The following is a 17,116-nucleotide window of genomic DNA, read 5'->3' as shown; positions in this document are numbered from 1 at the left end:
TCCTCATCAGTGCAAAACCCTTACGCTCTACGTCTTGTGAGGTCTGCGCATGTGCAGTCCTCCCAAGAGGTACAGCGAAGGGATTTTGCTGCTGATGAGGAAACAGCCATGAGGAGAAGGACAGCCCGGGCACGGCAGAGAACGTACCAGGTAAGCCACGGCGGCCTTCCTAGGGGTGGGTGGCAGGGGCAAACTCCACCACTCCGCGGAATCTGAGTTTTTGCTAAACTCCGGGTTCCCAGCGGAGCACGGAGTTGGCAAAACTCCACAAACTCGGCTGGCGGAGCGGCGTTCGCCATCCACCATTCTGCAGCACACACAGGAAGAGGAAAACACCTCTTAGGATTGTTTTGTGCAGGAAGATCCCTTCCTGCACAAAACAATCCTGCCTGCAACGAAGGCGTCCTGCCAGCATGGTGTAAAGCACAGGTCTCTCCAGCAAACACGTTGTCCTCCAGAGTTATTTTACTATTGTTATTATTCCCTGAGAGTTAGCGGCCACAAAAAGATCTCTGCAGCAGGTGCCTTAAGCCCACAAGATATTTTAACATACAGACATTGAGACCAATTAAGTATAACAGATTTACTGCCACGTTTCTCCTTGTTGCCAATTTCTTTGCACCATAGTTTTAAACAAAATGTATACGTTAAGGCCCAGGTTCCGTGTTAGGGTTGCGTCAACATTTTGGCGCAACCCCTGTGCAAAATCTAATTTGTTTCATATTGTAATGCGCTCAAAGGTACTCATGATAGACCAGCTACACATATGTGAGGACTCAGGATGTCAGTTCCTGTGAGGTTGTGATGCCGCTTACTATGTTGCCACATGCGATGTCATGCGCCAATATGTCGCTTCCTGTGAGGCCAATTCCTTTGATGTCAACTTCCTGTGATGTCACGCCATTCTGCATAACTTGGGGGCATATCAGCAACAACCGGCAATAATTATCGCTAAGCGCACTTAGCGCTAGGATAATTATCGCTGGCTAGCGTGGATTTTTATCGCTGAGATAGCGTGCTATTAGCAACGCTTATCTCAAAAGCAATAAAAATCCTTGCGCTAACTACCTAATGTGAGATTATCGCTGGAAACCCAGTGATAATCTCACGAAATGTGGCGTTAGCTTGTTGATAGGGCCCCACAAACTTAGCCATGATATCCACCTTCCATAGGATATCATGGCTAAGTCAGTCCTGAAGCAGGCGTAAGGAAAGTAGCGATAACAGGGGTTATCGCTACTTTTCCTGCCGCTATGCTTCATAGCGTGGGGCTTGATGATAGGCGAAATGTCGCTTAGCGACTTTTCTCCTGTCATGTCAGGTCAGAAACGCCCACTTTGCATCTCATTAGAGATGCAAAGCTGGGCGTTAAGAATAGGTGAGCTAATGCAAGGTTTCACGCGTTAGCATGACCTTGCTAATTAGGCGATAAAATTATCGCCGCTTTTCGGCCGAAAACGGCCGCAAAAGTGGCGATAATTTTCTATCGCCGCCTTGTAAATATGCCCCTTGGTGAGTCCACCCACTTTTGGTTTTTAGGAAGTGAGCCCTGACAAGAGGCAACTCAAAGTGTGGTGTGTGCTATATATGTAGATGTTACAAAGTAAAGCGCACTCTTCTCAAATCTTATCACCAAATCCACTCATGTAAACAAAGTACATACCTTAAGCACAGCTTGAACAGTAATTGCGTTTATAACCTTGCCCATTTGCTTTCAGAACTTTTACAAGGGCTTCAGTAAGCGTGGAGTTGCTGCCTGTAACCAGCAGAGGGCGCTAAAGCACATGGCACCGCCCGCAGCAGGCTCGCGTGCTCATCTCCTGGGATGCGTTCACCTCACTCACATAGGTGCTCCCTCTCTCTTCCTGGATGCTGACAACCCTGGTGTAATTTTTCTGCTTTCCATTTCCTGTACCTTCTCGAATTAATATTGATGCTTATTTGCTTTTAATAAATCTTCATTACAGGCAAGAAATTGCACGCAGTCCCACTTAATTATTAGCTTGCTTTGGTAGACAATTCTGCAATCAAGGGTGAACCTTCCATCTCAGAACGATAAATTAAACAAAGAGGGGCCCCTTCACTGCACCTCCAATTCAGATTGACATCCGTGTTCTGCCTGCTGAAGACGGGATGACGTCAGACACAAGGACGTCACGTGGGCATCTAGAGGGGCAGCTGCAGCAGGAGTTTGTGTAGCGAATGCTCTACACAAGGTGAGGCATGTTAGGCCTTACAGCACCATCTAGTGGCAACACCAAGTTACAACAACAGGCTTAAAATGCAATTTTATCAGCGCTGGAAACTCTCCAATGGAGCCAGTTCTAGAAATGAAAATTATTTACTCTGGGTACCCGTAAATTAAGGGTGGGAGTGGCTGGGGAGGAGTTATGAGGTGGCAGAGTAACAAAGGGGAGGAGAACCACTAGTAGTAGAGTGAATGACACTCAGCCTACGCTTTATTTATTTATTTCATTTATTCTCTCTCTCTCTCTCTCTCTCTCTCCCTCCGTCTCTCTCTCTCTCTCTCTCCCAGGTTCACGATGCTTCTTGCAAATCACAGCAAGCAAGTATAAGTCAAATATTTATATTTTATGTAAGATAGCTCGGTGGGTTCATGCTTTTGTTGCAGAGATCCTTACAGTGTATGCTGCTTATAATTCTGTTACAAGATCTCAGTTATTTCAGCAGTGCTTAATTTGTGTAAAAAAAAAAAAGAGATGCCAGGGCCCAAGAAGCCCGTGGTAGGCGCCATTGAATATTGAAGGCTCGATGCTAAGGCTGCATTCTCTTGATTCCACCCCGTGCTGCTTTGATCCACCAGCAGTCACTCCCTGTCCCTTTTATCTCACTCTTTCAGAGTGTTTTAATCCCAGTTTTTTTCTTATGTCATGGTTTTTCAGTCTTTCTCTGACTCCTTTATTTCCTTTTATATGTCTTTCTCTCTCACTCTGGGTCAATGTCTGATGAGAAACAAAATAAGCGCTGGTCCTCGAAAATGAGCGCTGTTAGGTCCCACCTGTAGCCACCAGCGCAATATTTAAATATTTGTTTCAAACACCTACTCGTAGCCTGCAAGGCATGTGTGAAACCTCGAAAGAGTTAATCTATATTGTAAGGTTGGTAACATCATTCATTATTTTTTTTGCATTATGTGTAGGGCTCCCGGTTTTATACTATTTCTTTTTTAACACTTCCATCTGTATTTATCCATATTTATTTTTGGGCCATGTTATTGGTAATTATTAATATTTATTTTATGTTTTGAGAATAAATGGGGTCATAAATGATATATTTTTACATTTATTTAACTGAAAACCATGCACTCATACTTTGACATTTGTCGCTTTTTAGCAAAATAAGCAGCTAAATATAACTTAACACTACACTGAGAAGCAAATATGAAAAATTGTATATAAATATATGTTAACATATGCCTGTATTTAAGGGAATCTCACCCTGCTTTTAAATCCCCATGGTGTCGATCTGCTTAGCAATTGGTCTGGAATTCATGAAGGACAACAAGGGAAGTCACTTATAAGAAGCACAATTTTCAGTATTTTCTCCGCTTTTAAAAATAAATACAGACAGGAAATAGATTGTTTTCTGTCTGCGTCTATCTGTAAAAATTAGTAAAAATGGAAATCCGGAAGCCTTAATTATGCGCTATCTAAATGCGCTGTTGTTAGTGTTCTTACACACACAAAGACAGGCACACCAGGCATTTCTACAGAGCATACATTTGTCTATTCATGTTGCATAAACCAAGAGTCTGAGAAATTCAGAAACACTTCAAAATCTCTGGCCATCTCTAAGCAATTTGTGAAATTATACACTGTGGAGGGCTTCTTTGTTTCCTTCATGGGCTGCTGGACCTGATGGCCAGGTTTGATGTCCCAGAAGATGCCCAACTGTTCCTTTTCAGGACACCACATGAACACAAAAGGAATCCAATGGCTCGTCAGTGAGGCGTTATGCAGCGGGCTGCTCTGGAAAGAAAAATTAGAGCCCTCTGCATCTTCCCTTGTCAAAGCCGGTGAACGTGTGCGCGGCACTGCTTGTGTCCTGTTGTCGGCACACCGCACCTGGACAGGGGTGGAGCTTGGTTTGTAAGACTGGGGGGGGGGGGTGAACTTCAGAGTTTCCGACAATCACGCTGGCGTATCGTGGTAATCATTATATGAGATCATCATATGAGAAGCAGTGCATGAGGGGGGCTTAAGGGCCCATAATGGAGAGAGAGTTGTTAGGGGTACCGAAAAACTCTGTATTTTGTAAAATATCCATATTTGATGACCTTCAAAACAGAAGAGTGCGCATGTTTTTGTCTGAGTGAGAATTTAAAAAACCCATGTGAAATCTGACAGACACCTTACCACACCCAACTGAAAGCTTCTCTACCCAAGTATTTACTAATTAATACATTTATTCGGGTGGTGTAACCCCAAACACCCCTCTTGAAGCTACGCCCCTGCACCTGAACACAGGTGGGAGGATTTCCATGACCCAGCCTGGCGTCCAGCTCTGTATCAAGAACAGCTGTTGGAATCCGACCTGTTCCACCTCTGTTCCTGCCCTGCCTGCAGCAGCGGTCTGTACAGGTAAGAGCAGGGGGGCGGTGATGCTGGATGGGGTAATTTCAACAGACGACAAAAAAGGACAAATGTATTATTTATTTAATTGTCCCTCATGGTCGTCTGTTCAATCCCCCTAACATGGCCCTACAGCCCCACAGCTCTTACCTGCATGGGTCGCTACTGCCTACCTGGTGCCACCTCACACCTCACGGTTCCTTTCTCCCAATAGGATACAAGCTCATCCGTCATCCTTTGAGTCTGCGTTATTTCCATCTCATCCGCCTTCCTCGTCACAGCGATTTTAAACGTGAGTTGAACCTTCACCCTTGGGACAGACAACCTGCTCTTCACAACTTGGAAGATGGTTGTTCCCTGTGTCCACTGTTTCGATTTAACCCTTCTTCTATTTCTATCATTAGTGGCCTTGCCACATGTGGTCCATAATTCTCAATGTCCATGATGGCCCTTCTATCTGATACCCAAATCTTCCTGTTTCTCATTTATAATCGTTTTTTTTTTTAAACCAAGAAAAGAGACCGCCAGGAGAGTAGACGAGCGAGAAGCAGAACCAAGACGAGGAAGATGAGAAGAATGGATTTACCGGTAAGTAATCTACTAATCACCAACGTGGTCTTCTTCGTTGTCATAGTCCCATGCATATGACAATGCGCCAAACTGTCTGCACTGACCCTTGGTTGAACCCAAAAATAACAGGTCACAATGTGCAGGAGTAAGTGATTTACTATTAAACTTGTGAAAATAGTTTACTAATGCTCCAGTGATAGTACACAAAAACACAGAGGCAGAATGTGTACTTTGTAATCCAGAGTGTATTCCATTGCACAAGTGTGCGCTGAAGACCAAGTGGCTGCCCTGCAAATCTCATGCAATGGAACCTGCTGCTCATTGTAGCACACTGTGACAGAGAAGGTTCATACTCAAAGTAACGGAGACTGGCATTGAGTAATGGACCCACAGGAAGCTGTGGCGGCATTCTTGCTGCGGTAGCCATGTCAGAGGACCTCCACTCTGCTAAAAAAACATAGGTTACCTGTGAAACCCAGTGTGTACCAATCCCACTGCTGCACTCTGGGCTGAAGGTTGTGATGTGTCGTTCCCAGAAGTGAACTGGAGGAAACCAGACCTGTAGAAGATATCAATGCCCTCCCAGTCTTCTCAACACAGGTTTTACATTTTGATGGCTGCGGTGCATCAACAAGTCCAGCAATGAGGTGGGAGAAGCACCGAATATATGATGATACAACGCGTTCCATTACAAGGCGGTATGTCACATCGCAGTTTTTACAATGCAAGTTGTTACAACGACTTGCGCTGGAGGGCGATGGAGTTAGGAATAGTATGATGTACTATTCAAACTCCAGTCTATGTACACTAGGGAACGTGTTGGAATAGTATATCATACTATTCCTTAGGTTAGAGCCATCCAGTGCAAGTAGTTGTAACGACTTGCGTTGTAATGACCGCGATCTAAAGGCAATGCAATGCAATGCCCGCATTGTAATGGATGTCTTCCAGAAGCAAAATCTGCTTCATGTTTAATTTGAGCTGGTGGGCACAGCATCACTCTGCAGCCAGTGTCCAGGGTAGGGTGGAAACTGTCTGAGACAAAAAATCTTTGTACATACAGCTGCAGAGTCTCAACGTACCTTGGGGTACTGTATAGTGCTTTCACATGTAGTTCAGAAGGTTCTTCGTGCTACAATGAGCAATGCAAGTTTGGGACGTTTAGAGTGAGAAACTTTGAGTTGTTGTACCTAGACCGTGTCGGAATCCATCCGCCCGACTCGGTCGAATTCCAGTCCTTAAAGACTGATTACGATGTTCAGGGTCGTAAGGGAAACCGTTTGGTCCTTCCGAATCGATTCCACCCAGCTCTCAGAGAATCAATGTCAGCCGGAGCCGCATTGTACAGCCCTGCGGACAGCATTTCCAACCAAGCAATTACGATGTCGGTTTCCAACATCCTTTCCGAGTCGGCCTGTCCGACACAATAAGGCTGTTGAAAAGTGACTTTGGGGACCCCTAGCAGGCCACCCTTCATCCTGCGGCCTCCAGTTTGGGGCCGAGGGGGTACCCAAGGGACCCCTCTGTAAAACCATGCACTATGTGGCAGGCACCATGGGGTGCCCACAACAGGGTGCAAGATTTTCTGCACCCTTTTCCCCAGAGGAGCCACTGTTGTCTGCCCGAACACAGGGTCCCATTGAAGTCAAAGGGAATCTGACCGAACAGTGTTCGGTCACATCGTAATCGGTCGTGCGGAACCGCCGATCGCGATTCAGTTGGCACCGATTCCGAGAAGGAGTCGGGTAGAAAGTTTCTGCCCGACATCGTAATGAGCCCCTAAATATACCAAAAAGCCAGAAAAAACCCTATAACTAGTCTCTACACCCCCCCACACTTCTACCCTACCCTCAAAACCTTAAAGAAAACCTTTAAAAAGGACTTACCTGTTCTGACGAATAGCAGCACCTTACCATGATTTGGATCCCAGACAATAGAGTAAGAATGTCACACACAGGGGCCGATTCCAATCTCGCTCAGAATAGCTCCGAACGCGATCCGGCCGGGAAAAGTACGAGCCGGACACGTGTTTTCCGACTGACTCGCACAACTGCACGAGCAAGCAAGTACGAGGCTGGAAACGTGAAATCGCCGACCGATACGTTTACGGGTCCGAATCACTCCGTACGTGTCAGCCGTAAGCAAACCGTGACGTGCAATAGAGGCGATTTCCGACCGAGCCAGTACGATGCCCGATTCGGAAAGCCTGATCGAGACAGAGTTTCCGACTCATAAAAGCTCCGGGAAGCAAACTTTGGGGGTCCGCTCCGGACCCCCCTCCACCCGTAGCCTTACGAGTCGGTCACAGGGGGGGACCCAAGGGTCCCCCCAACAAGTGCATGTAGGGTACGGGTGGCACAGACGCATCCCCACTACAGGGGGCACTCTTTTGCGCAACTTACCTTTTCATCAATGGGAGCCTATGTACGCGTTGTACAACAGGCTCCTATAGACTTCAATGGGACTCTGAGTGACCCGTATCTGTAAGCACGTGTTTGCATTGTACTCGGGCGTTCGGAGCCCCGGAGAGCGAGTCAGTCGGAAAGCACTCCGGATCCGACTCGGTTGGAGGATTTTCCCAATGAGATCGGAATCGGCCCCTAAGAATACAAAGTAGAAGATAGTGGTAAAAAAATGGCTGCTAATTGAAACTATAGAAAAGACTATCCCCCCATCGAAATAAATAGGGAACTAAGTAAATAAATTCAATAAATGTATTAAAAATGCATAAAAACTAAACTTGTAAAACATGTCCAAAATATTGTAAAAAATGTTAATAAATTAAAAAGTATGAATTAAATATTAGTATAAAAAACAATTATTTAATTTATACTTGCAAATCTATATATGAAACAATTTAAGAAGTGTATAAAAAAAGCCAAGCAATTGAACAAAAACCTGGAAATGTACAACATACAATACTATTTAAATATGATTTACATTGTATATTGAATAAGAAAAAAAATATTATAAATTATTTTATTTATCTATGTATAAAAGTTTATTTTAATTAGAAATATATATGTTTAGAAATGTGAAAATATATTTGAAATAACCTATGACAAAATAAACAAAAATCGAAAAATGTGCTACATGTCTTCATTTTATTTTATTAGTTGTATTACAAATATAGAACTAAATTTTACATTATCTTTCTAAATACCAACAATACCAAATAAAAAACATAAACTGCCCCTAGTACATAGAAATACAATTTTAAAAAAAGTATTTCACACTGAAATAATTAAATTAAATAATCACATTCCAACATAAACAATCTTAAAAAACATGCCGGACACTAAAGAGGTATCATTTACTATTCCAACTCCAATCCAAATCATTTTGAGGAATGTGTGGAAGGCTACAGAGGTGACATTTACCATTCCCACTGCAACATAACCCATTTTGAAGAAAATGTTAGACACTAAAGGGGAGACATTTACAATTCGAATTCCAATCTAAACCAATTTGAGGAAGGTGGATGATAAGGGGTGAAATTTCCCACTCCAACTAATTTTCAAATTAAATAATAAAAATGTGCTTTGTGAAAATTAAAATTAATACATTTTAGAAAATATATTCCCAACAACAGAACGTATTCCAATATTAAACGCATTAAAAAAGTCAGTGGCAGAATTTTCCTTTATAAATAAATACATGTGTAACATATAAATATATAACAAAATCTAAATTAATACAGCATAAATAATACATATTTATAATTTTTTCATAATGTTATTAGACAATATTTCAAAAACCTTTAAAATAAATGTAAATATAAAAATTAAAAAAAATATTTAAAATAACATTATAATATTCAAATATTAATAAAAACCTAAAAATATTACATTTAAAAAAGTGATTTACAAAAACAATTAAGTATAATTTGCTTGAAGAAATGACAGTTTACATTATAAAATGTCTTTTTGATATTTTAAATGTTATAATCTTTTTATAATGTAAATGATTATTTTTTATATTTATAATAAAATACCGATTTTTACATTTAATATGATATATATATATCTATCTATATCTATCTATATATATATATATATATATATATATATATTACCTTCTGGTGGTCGCCAGTAGGTAGTTATAGTTAGGCCCTATTATCCATAGGAAATCCGCAACATTCTATTTGCAATAACTTTGGCGCCGGTTGACGAATCTTCGCAAAATTTTCGAAACTGGTGGGGCGCTCCAGTCCGCTCCTATCCTGAAAGTTTCGGGGTGATTCGTCAAGCGGGGGCAGAGAAAAAGGGGGTCCTATATATATATATATACACACACAAAATAATTATAAACTGGTATTTAGAAAATGTATTAAAGTAACAAAATATATTCATAAACTTTACAATTTTAATTTGCATACCAATAAAATAACATTAAATATAAATTGAAATATTCACTTTAAAATAAATCTCCCCACCCTTATCCCCTTACAACCCAACATCCCCCTACTAAAAAATATTATGTATATATTTTATTTACACATCAATACAACTAAGGCCCCGATTCCGATGCAGTTAGAAAGACCTGCTTCTAACGGCATTTGCTCTGTCCGAATCGGATCGGGAATGTTTCTTTGCGATCGTCTCGGAAAGGTTTCCGACTGACCGATTACGATGCGAGTTAGGCGTTAGGAATATCCCAATCCAAACCCAACGGCATTTGGAATGACTGAGCCTTACGGAGCAGAATCGTACGTCTCTACGGGCCGCGTTTCTGAACAACCTGAGTATGATGCTAGATTCGGACAGCCTTTCCGAATCGTGCCGTCTAACTCAAGTCAGAATCAGACTTTGGGGTCTGTAGTGGGCCCCCCTGCACCCGGAGCCTTCCCAATCGGACCCGTGGGGTTACCCATGGGTCCATCCCTTACCAACCATGCACTGTGTGGCAGGCATCAGGGGGTGCCCGCCACAGGGTGCCCGATTTTCCCCAGCCACCCCCTTTCTTCAATGGGAGCCTATGCATTCGGTCGGAACATAGGCTCCCATTGAAGTCAATGGGAGTTTGACCGAATCACATCTGGAAGCCTCCGGATGCATCGTACTCGGTCGGTCGGACTCTCACGATCCGAGTCGGTCGGAAACCATTCCCAAATCCATTCGGTCAAGAAGATTTCCAAAATGCATCGGAATCGGGCCCTCATAATATAAATTTCAAAGATTTCATGATTAATAAATTATTTTACTAAGTACACAAATAAAAAAATATTAAACATATCAAATCAAACACACTACATTAAAATACATACAAAATAACACAATTAATAATATATACGGAAATATTATCTAACTCAATATTTTTTACAACTATATTAAAAACAACACATAAAACGATATTCTTACCTTCGATATTCCTGTCGACAATATTTTTGACATCCCGATAATCCGGAATTATATTTCTTATTCAACTGTTCTGGTGCTTCTTAATGCTTTACATCTATTCCTTGATAAAGCCTGACTTCTCTGAGCCACAGTTACCCACGGTGAGCAGGGGTATTTGAAACGAATCTGAATGGACCCAGTACAGGTAGTGAGTTTATTACACAGTGAGGTATCTCAACCACACCATATAATAAACAGCTTTCCTCACACCCACCTAGAGCAAAGTCTCCTTTGTGAGATCTATAGACCAGCTCTCTATGCACCGCATGTTATTCTATATTCAAAATAGTGCTCTTGTGACCAGGGAATGCCCAGGGATGAGTCCTGACTGTATGAAAGAGTGAAGTGGTAAAGATTTCCCTGTTGCCCACATTTTGCTGTGGTAGGTTGGATGTGTGTCTTGACTTTATATCTCATCAATGATGACCACCATGTAATCTGTATATCGACAACATCCAACCTGGCCAGCCCTCCGTTGAAGGTTGATTTATAGCACTTGATCATCGCCACTCAGGATGTTCCATTTTTTCAGATAAAGGGCTTCAGCATCGACGCTATTTGTTGGAAGGACTTTTCTGATAGTCTACGTGGGGCAATTCTGCAGGTATGAATCTGTCTGGGAACTGATACCATCTCAGAGGGGCCACTGCCCCCATCAGGCACAGGGGTAGGGATTATCCGTGACGGGGATCATTTTCAGAGCATCCAAAATCAGCGTTTATCACCCACCCACCCGCATGTGTGCCTCGTTGTCAGCAATGAAAAGCCCCAGATACATGAACCTCCTCAGATGCAACTTGTATATTCAAGCTGGAGGGAACTCTTCAGCTTCTTCACTCTTGCCCCCTGGGCACACTCTGGACTTGCAGTGGTTTACCCTCAAACCAGCCACCCTCCTGGAATCATTAGGAATCTGTCCTGCCTGTGGGCCACAGAAGTATAATAGAACTTCATCCGCATAGAGGGACGATCAGTCATCTGTTCCCTGTGACCATCGGAAGACAGTGATCACATCATTTCCCCTGGTTCCTTCTGCCAGCGGTTTGACTGCTTGGGCAAATAGTAAGGGTGAGAGGGGGCAACCTTGCCATGTTACGCACCTAATAGGGAAGGGTTGAGAGAGGACGCCTTCGGTGTCTGTTTCAGGAGCGGTGTAGAGCAGACAAAGAGGGGTGCCATGTTCATACGCTGCAGAATTTCGAACGGGTATCCCCACTCTAGATTGAGAAAGGCTTTCTCGAAGTCTATAAGGAGAATGGCCTGGAGTTCCAGCAATGTACCTGCTAATACTAATGCATTATGATGATGTCACATTGTGACGTGTGGATCTGTGTAGCATAAAGCCTCTCTAGTCTCTTACTATAAGGGAGAGTATTTAGGGCCTGATGACGAATTTGGCAGTTTAGGAGTGGGCCGCCACGTCACCGCCGTGCTCCCGCACCGCCAAACTCATCGCCGGCTGGCCGCCAGATTACAAGTATTTTTGTAGTCTTGCAGGCGGTCCTTTGGTGTTCCAAAAAATGGTAATTTCAATGGTCGTTCCTACATGGCATCGACTGTTAAGTCCATGTAGTGCACGAACAGGGGGCGCATGCACACAGGGGGGCACAACATGTGCCCTCCTGCATGTATCCCCAGGACCAGAGGCACAAGGGGGCCTCACTTTTCATGGCGGGCTCACCACCCGCAGCAGCAGTGCCAAGCCTACGGCTTCACCCCCAGAGGGACCTCATCTGTTCTTATGGATCCACATTCTTGTTGCCAGTGAGGCTCCACTACTCAATGCTTCAGCCGAGCCCTGGGCTAGGAGAGGGGTATGGATGCCATTTAATCAAACCTCCTCCACCATGTGGCTCACAGCTCCATGTCTCACTGGTGCCTGCACAACAGGCCACCAGCGAGTGAGCTCTTTTGCTCATATGGACAGCGCCCTCCATACTTTAAGGCAGACGGGACACAGCCCTTGTTTCTTCTGTGGTCAGTGTCCAGTGCTGTGGTCTGTCCCTGATCAGTGGCAGCAGCAGCCTGAACACCATGGGGAGGGTTTTGTGTCTGGTTTCTCCCATGCCCCGAGCTGTGTTGTAGGGAGGATGATGAAGGGTTAGCGGGGGTGGGCCATACCTGAGTTAAAGTGTGTCTGCCATCTTGGTTTTTCAGGCCACGCCCTCCTCTAGTAATTGCTTCAACATTCACAGGAAGGCCACAGTGATCCCAGGACACAAGTGCAGTCGTATAGAAGAGCAAAACTCTGTGAAAGTTTCACATATTACCCCGGGTCGCCGAGGAGCTGTTTTAGCACACACCAGGGAAAGCAGCACCGACCGCGGTGGAATGGCATCAAGCCCCAGTTGGGTATTCAACATTCCAGCTAGTCCTCACGCCCTGCTGGGCTTCCACTGGCCAGCTACACTTCAGCTCCAGCTCAGCTTTCAACAGGCCTCCAGCGCGTTAGCTGCTAGTGGGAGTTAAGCTGAACTTTGTGGAGCTTTGGACATTTCTGGTTCACGTGTTAACTGGGAGTCCTTCAGAAAACCTTGCAGGGAGTTCTGCAGAATTCTGAGAGCATTCCGGCTCTTGGGTTTGCCTAGGAGTTGCACACTCCAGTGGCTTCACTCAGGCCCCGATTATGAGTACCCCGGAATGCACTGAAGTAAAAGCCATTACCCTGGAGTGGGGTATTTAATGGATGTGGCATTGACTGGGACACTCGTATTTGGAGAATTTCAGCAATTCTGAGTGTCCCTTAGCCTGGAATTATGGGCTCTGCAAAGTCTGGACCTGATCATTTTGCACCTGGAGACACCAAACCCAGTCGCGGCCAACATTGCTCGTGGGTGGGGAGGCAGGGGGGTCGCGCGGGGATGTCGTGCGGAGACGTCGAATGCGGGCGGGATTTTTTTATTTAATAATATTAATTTTAAAAAAATAGTAAACTTACCTTTCTGCCGGCCAGGTCCAGCGTCTTCTTGGGTCCTGCTCTCCTGCCTCCGGCAGGAACAGGAAGCAGGCATCCATGCTCCCTCCCCTAAGCCAATCATAATTTTGCAAGCAGCGTTGTGATTGGTTGGGACGCCGCCCAGCCAGACGCTTATGGGATGGCCATGATCTCCATGCAGGCTGCATTGCAGCCTACATGGAGAAGGGCAGGGTGCACATGACTGGTTTGGGCGGCCCCAAAGGGCCTGCCAAAGTCTTTGAGCACTCAGCAGTGAGCACACCACTTCTGCCCTGCCACGCTTGCAGAGCAGCCCCGTCCACCTGCAACCAAACTTAAAATGGTAATAAGGGAAAGTTATTATCATTTTATGTTTCTGCTTCTTGCACTGCGAGAAAGCAGTGGGAGATGCTCCTCCACCCTAGTGTAGGAGCTGCCCCTGAGCGAACCCTGCTTCCCTCTACATGTGATGGGGCTGCGGCAAGAGGTACAGCCTGGCCCACTGCCCGACCCGTGCAGCAGCATGGGGGAGCAGACAATCTCTCACCTCCTGACTAGAAGAAGTCATGTGTGACTGCCTGTCCGACATCGCACTCGTTAACTCCCCCCACACCAGTCTTCTTGATGGCACTTTTTATCTGCTCACGGTAATGAGAAAAATTTCTCTCGTTTTTTCCCACAAATTGGGGAATATCACTCAGAAAAGGACACGCTACCTCTCGGTCTATGTGGTTATTCCGTATTCTGGAGACAAGACTTATAATTGTCGGTTTTCGGTGTGAGGTACCTGCCTGTCCTCCAGTGTCCATGCCCCATAAACTGGCACTTTGTAATCTGGGCTTGTTGCTTGAGGCATTTTTCAAAGATAGGTGATTGAAACGGCACAAAAGCTCCTCTGTACAGGTATTGTTTACATGTTGTATCAGGGGTGCTTGGCAGCTAATCATCGTTTTGCCGTAAATTATAAACCATACAATCCAGGATTTTTTTTTTCACCACATTTTGCACCCAGTATCACCTCTAAGACACAGTTTTGCATGCACAATTACCTGAAGGAAGCTGCTTTCGCATGCGGGAGTGGCACATTCGCTCATCTTGAAATGGGTGCAAATTGAATAAAAAACTGGAACAGAAATCCCTTAGTGCCGATTATTTGCACTTTGGAACCAATTCAAAACGAGGTCGACATCAGGGGATCAGTTGTAGTTCCCAGTTGCCTCGCCAAGCCTGCAGCTTGTGAGCGGTGCCCCACTACTTTGTGGCTAGGTTCATGCCATACCAATCCCTAGATACATATGCGTGGGAAGTTGGGGCTTCTAAGGTCAGTTGAGGACGGCGCATGCGCACCGTATTCGCCGCGGTTCCTTTTCCCGCCCTCTGACTTCGCGCCACGTGCCGCCGTCCCCAGGGGTCGCGCGCGCGCCGCCTCGAGCCCCAGCACGCGCTCCGAGCGCCATCATTAGAGCCCCTCCGAGGCAATCAGGCCCCGCCATCAGGGTCTTTCTTCTCCGCTCAATGCCCCTCACGTCCCTCGCGTCCCGCCCGTTCCCTCCCGCACCGGCGACGCGGCGCTGATTGCCTTTTGTTTAAGAGGCCCTGGGAAGGGATGGGGCGCGCGGCGCAGGCGTGGGGGGCTGGGCTCGGCTTCTGTGTGTGTGTTTATTACACTGAGACGCGGGGGGAGGGGGGGAGCCCACGGAAACAGTCCTCAGGGAGCCGGAATGAAGACGTGTGGAGGCCGTGCCTTCAGAGAGGCCTTGAGCCGGGCCATTGGCCGTCCTCCTCCCGACCCCAGCATTTGAGGCTCCCAGAGGCTCCAGGCCATGGGAAACATTGGCCAGTCCGGGTTTTATTTATTACAAACCATTGCAATCCACATCATGAACGCATGTGTTAATAAATGTGAAACTGGGCAATTGCAGACTGGAAGTCTGGGGTGTGAATAAGACGTCCTCTGGTGACACCATAGAAGTGCCCTCAAGATGCACAGGGCCATAACACAGGCCCCAGCAGCCCCTGCTGCACAGGCAGGGAGGGAGGGGGCACCCTTCAGGGCCCCCAGCGCTTCATCCCATTCGACCCAAGTCCAAATAATATTCAGCAGGGTGTCCCATCATTTTGTGTTGCACCACTGTCTAGAAGTGCAGCGGCACACATCGCGGTCCAGAACAGTACAAGCGCCTGACCCAAAATGTGAGCAGTGCAGGCAAAGTGTGAGTAGGCTCCGTAAAGGTGACCAAATGTGCAAAAGGTATTGGTGCTAGCGAAATATGATTGGAGTATGGCGTAAATGCTTGTTGCTCACGTGTGCTGAGACGCGTGCAGATTTATTCGCAGATGGGCACCCCTCCAAGAACAGGCTTTATTTTCTTTGGCAACAAACAACGTGACAGTTTGAATGCTCTGGGTCTGGTGGCTCAGTGGACTAATGCGTCCACTGCAGGGGCCTGTGTTTAACCTCATGGTCACAGGTTCAAATCCTGGAGGGTCCACTCAGCCTTTCATCCTTCTGAGGCCAATAAAATGAGAACCATTGAGTTGGCTAACAATAACCATCTGTTGTTCAGCGCCAAGGGGCCTACAGGTGAATGTGCGCTTTGCAAATACACATGTTATGTAATGTTTGAATTGACCTCAGCCACCCGCGACCTTGGGCTGCATTCCAGTCCATCATTTTATGCCCATTGTGCCACTCAAGACAGATATCAGACATATATGAATCAGATCTGGCCATGCTCCTACAGGCATGGATGTCATTTAGGGGTCACCAGGGGTCGCTGCTGAGACCCCTGGCTTGCCCCTTCCTACCCCTGGCACTTCTTTTGCAGCTCGGACCTCAGAGGTGGCAAAATCAGTGCCTGGAACACAGGGGCAGCTCTTCCTGATGGACGCTGGGTGAAGCTTCACTTGCCTGTTTCTGTAATTTTTTTTTTTATACAAATAGCGAATAATATTATTCAATATTACTGTAATAAATACATTAGCTGGAATATGACCCTATCTGGAAGGTAAGGTAAGTAAAAAATGCATTTAAATGTATGTTGTATGCATGGTTGCGGGTGAGAGTGTGTGTATGTGCACGAGAATGTGTGTGTATGTGTAAGCATGTGTGTGTGAGTCAGAGTAGAGGTCAAATGGCGTGCAATATCACTCCCACTACCTGTGGCATTTTGGTGAATTGACGTCCGTGCCTACAGGAACCGTCCAGCCAGAAGTGCCAGACGAGGCTCCATTCAGGGGACAACAAAAGGTAAAACAGACCAGTTTCAGTCTAGGACGGGCTGGAATGAGTCCCCGACTAATTACCAGTGACTGAGATTCGTTCAAGCACTCAACCCACCCCTCTTCCGTGCGCCTTTATCGTCTTCATGGCAGAGAGGGCGAGACGTGGTGGGCACCACAGGGTGAGTTGGGAGCTAATTAGGGATGGGCGGAATTTGCGAAATTCACTTTCGCAAACTATCGCGAAAATGTTAAAAATCTCCGCAAACACGCGGAAATATCGTGAAGACGCAGAAGTTTTTTCCCCGCCTGTTCACGTTATTTTCTGCGTGATCGCGGCTCGCCAACTTACCCATGCAGTTGCTCATGGGCGCGAGATCTCAATCATCTCATACTCT

Source organism: Triturus cristatus, chromosome 11 (assembly GCF_964204655.1).
Source record: "Triturus cristatus chromosome 11, aTriCri1.1, whole genome shotgun sequence".
NCBI lineage: Eukaryota > Metazoa > Chordata > Amphibia > Caudata > Salamandridae > Triturus > Triturus cristatus.
This window is presented reverse-complemented; position numbering follows the sequence as displayed.